Raw genomic sequence first — 4,626 nt, 5'->3', positions numbered from 1 at the left:
TTATATATATATATATATATATATATATATATATATATATATATATATATATATATATATATATATATATATTACTTCTTACAATGATTTGAGCTAATTCAATATATGCCAATAAGGTAAGAAATAACAACATTAAAGAAAGCGTGTGTTCATAAAACACCATTCTCCAAAGGGAGCGAGACTCAAGCATAGTGTCTACCTAATCATGGATCATCCACGAGAATAGTCTTTGCTATTAGTAGTAGTCTAAGACAAGTAGCATACTTATATCATAAGAAACGCAAGAAAAGGTCGAAGTCGTCAATGTTGAATGTAACAGCCCAAACTCACAACTAATAGCTATTGTCTGCTTCGGCCTATTACATATCGCCGTTAGCCTCACAGTTTTAAAACGCGTTTATTAGGGAGAGGTTTCCACATCCTTGTAAGAAGAACTTCATTCTCCTCTACAACCGACATGACTGAAAGTTTAAGCTGGAATAGTTTTGATTAGTTTTCTAACGCATCCAAACTAGACTGCGATGCTAGAAACATGTCTTAGTCGTCTGTCTAGTATTCGTTTACCAAGCTTCTTGACTCGCTGAGAGCCAGTATCCTACAAGTATGCCTTTAGTCTGTCTGTTAGAATCACCTAAACTTAGTAGAAATCCCTAGTCTCACACTAGCGAGCCTATCACTACCAAAAAACCCACTTGGAATTTATATAGCTAGTGCTTTCATAATGACTTGGCTAACAAATGTTAGGTGGCAGCCTACTTAAAGCCACAATCAACCGGCCTATACCCTATTGAGCAAGAATGATCACTAACAAAAAAAAAGAACTTATCCTGATAAGAATTCTCCCTCTTTGTTTGGGAGAAAAAGCATCAAAAGGTAAGGTACGACGAAGACTTCCAAAAACATTGTAAGCTAAACCGCTGAGGAATAACCAACCTGCAATAAATAGAGAAGATAGATTGTTGAAGATTATTGGGACGAAGTCTCACGTTGGCTAACTAAAAGAATGATCACAAGTTTATAATAAATAATACATCTCATCCCTATGAGATCTTTTGAGAAAACTAAAAGCAAAGTCACGTGAACTTATGTTTAAAGTGGACAAGAATGAACTTATGTTTAAAGTGGACAACAATGAAGTGTACCGTGTCTATAATAAATAATCCAGACAAGTGCAGTGTAGAAAAAGGAAGGAAACAGGGTGTGGGAAGAGAGTGCTTTCCCGAAAATCAAAGTGAAAAAGAAGAGAGAGGGGGAAAGGAATAGGAATAGGTGGGGAATGGGCCATATGGCCACAGAGACTCTGACCACCACATGGGTTCAGTCAGTTAAAGTGTAGACAGATGCCAAACAAGGCACGCTATTATACACAGTGCCACTTCCTGCACTTCTTCTCCCTACATCAGGCATCGCCAAGCATGCGCATCATACATGTAAAGTGCACTCCATTCCCATTCTCATTCACTCACTCACTCACTCACTCCCCTTCTAAATAAACCCACATTCTCCCCCACTTTTTGAGCCCAAAACCACACCATCTCCAATAATTACCCGTCAGAATTGGAGAATTCTATGGGGGTGGAATCTTTAAAAGATTGCTTCCAACACAGAAAACGAATGAAAAACTAAAAATGTCATACATGGAGACAACAGTATTGAGGATAAGATTCCAAGCCGAGTTTGTCAAAGTGTATCTTCCACCGACACCCAAGGCTTAAGTTCCAGAATTCAGCATCACTACCCCAGAGATAATATCCTTTTCCTTCCTTCCTATTTCTACTTTCGAAAGCGAAATTCATCAATCATATCAAACAACAGCTAGAGACACAGAAAAGCAAACAAAAACTACCTCACAAAAGTTGGGGTTCTCTGGTATTCCTCCCTCAGCATGACCTACATTGCCTTCAAAAAGTATTCGGTTAGATTTCTATGCAGAGATAAATCACTGTTATATATATATATATATAAAAAAAAACTATCAGATTCGGCATTTTACACGCTTCTCAAACCTTGGATCCACATATGATTGATCGCCCAGATGCACAGATTTGCATTCCAATTCAAAAATATACATATACAAGGGTCTAATCCATCCATAATAACTATATTCATCAATTGGAATGTCAAAGCACCCACCCACGGTCGCTCCAACTCTAAGTGTGCCTGTTGTTTTAAAACCAAGCAACGCAGCCCTTATGAAACACAAGCAGTGCACGCAGACATGTAACTGCAGACAGCCCAGTGTTGTTGATTCTGCATGTACTTTAAAATTGTATGCTTGTCCTGAAAAGAACCGAGCATCGGAAGGCTTGCTTACTCAAAATTAGCTTCCTTTCAAGATGCTTATACAGCGACTCAATTATATTCAATTGTGATTATTTCCGGTTCTAACGGATGTTGGTATCGCTGCCAAGAAATAGCAGGTTCTAGAGTTACGATGGAGGATTGTGCAGGTTTCTTTATGTGACAACAGACAAATAATTCAAGCTTTTTTAATCATTAGGATTTAAAACGGTTGACAAACAACCAGATCCATGTTCCGCATCCTACCATACACATTCGTGCTACAGTAAAATTAAAATTACGCAGCAAATCCAGGGAAATTCCTCGAGTAATGTTACTGGCAGACCAAACAACCACCCACCTCCCCCATAACAGAGGTCAACATTCAAACAAGCTGTTTGGTGAAGATTTCATCCACAAACCATCGACAAGCTCAAAAATGAGGTTGATTTGAGTGTTGCAGTTTAACCCAGGTTACAAACTGAAGGCATGTCGAACTATATATTTATCAAGATATTCTACCTGGACAGTTTGAAATCCCTACAGCTCTCTATGGTAACCTTTTTCCTTGTATCAAAATCAACTTTTTCCATATCAGCTGCAGTTGCAAGATAGCCATAAAAAATCCTTTTCCTCTCTCCAGACTTTTCATCCACCTTAACAAGGTTTGGATTTTTATCATCATCCCTGCTAAATGCTGCAGGTCGTACACGAGCCCAACCTGTACGTCCATGATTGTCCTTCTCAAAGAATTCAGACAGTCTCTTGGCTTCATTGAGGCCAGACTGGTCACCTGAAAACTTGATCAAAGTTGTGCCCAAATGACCATCCCTTCCATATAAAGACTTGGACTTCCCACCCNCAAAAAAAAAAAAAAAAAAAAAAAAAAAAAAAAAAAAAAAAAAAAAAGAGGCAAAATGACTCGTCAAGACAGCTAAACGCCAACATATTGATAGCAAACTAGCATTAGATTATAAAAGGTAAACGCCTTAAACTAAGAACAGAGGTGGCTGTGTAAAAACTAAATAGGCATTTTTACAACTCTCCGTTAACTAAAGCTTAAAAAGCTTCAGAATCTACAGTTCCCACATGGTATATGGCATGATCGTTGAAAACAAAAACAACTAGGGCATAAAAATCCAAGCACCCAGTATAGGAAGCTTGAGAATATGGGAAAACCAAATCAAATATCATGATAAATTATAAGAGAATCAGAGCCAAATTATTATCATGTCAACCAATTAACAAAACACCATACTAGAAACTAGCATTAATAAAACTAATAATAAACAGTCGACCCCCCACTGTTATGAAACAAAGGAAGGACCACAAACAAAGTTGCCCTAATGTTAAGTGAAGCTTTTAATATGAAATGCCTCCCCCATTTATCTGGATCTAACTCTTGCGTTAGGGATTGAAAAGTAACTTAATTGCAGAGCCTATAATTACCTCTACTGTCCCCCACACTAGAGACGAATGAAGAATAGAATCCAAAAATATACTGCTGAAATAAGAGATTGAAGTTACAGTCTATGTTAAAATAACTAAAATGTATAGAAGATGAAATTAAGAGGTTGCATAAGAGTAAAAGCAGATGCATCAACGGAATTGATCATCAAAAGATCTACTGTAACCTGCCGCTAAGTAAATAAAACTTATGCCTATATATAATATAATATAATATAAAACCAAACAAACTAATTGAAGAAAATAGGTTTAATTTAAAACAAGGAATAAAAATTATGTTAGACACAACAATTGAAAAGCAGAGAGATACTGAAAATCACAACCAACACACAGAGTACATGCCTGTAGTAAAATGCATATTTCTCAGGTAAAACTCTCTCAAGACTGCATAGCTATTAGTATCTCACAAATGTTAGCCAGTCAAGATTGTAGGATAACAAAAAAAAAATCACCACGGACTCCAAAACAACTACAGAGATTTATGGATGTTAAATAGAAAAGGATTACAAAAAGCCCTTCAAATGAGCTGTGAAACAGCTTCATCAACACAGAAACAGGACAATGACAGAAACCCTAAAAGATTCCACGTGCCTTCAACTTATCCATGGGGGATGCAGATAAAAACTTTAGGCACATTAATTATAATTACGCTATGAAGCAGGTAAATATCACCTAATTCAGATCAGCAACCATACTAATAAATAATTCGGTACTTCATGCAAGAGGTTTAGTATGAAGCCAATAACTATAATCATAGTTCTTCAGCAATGGTACTAATAAATAATTAAGGTACTCCACTTTCTAAACTGCTTGCCCAAGAGATGTATCATCTATGACTGATGGACTTGAGAGAGAGAAGGGGGGGGGGGGGGGGGGGGG

The sequence above is a fragment of the Cucurbita moschata genome, unplaced genomic scaffold (assembly GCF_002738365.1).
Source record: "Cucurbita moschata cultivar Rifu unplaced genomic scaffold, Cmos_1.0 Cmo_Scf00023, whole genome shotgun sequence".
In the NCBI taxonomy this organism is placed as follows: domain Eukaryota; kingdom Viridiplantae; phylum Streptophyta; class Magnoliopsida; order Cucurbitales; family Cucurbitaceae; genus Cucurbita; species Cucurbita moschata.
This window is presented reverse-complemented; position numbering follows the sequence as displayed.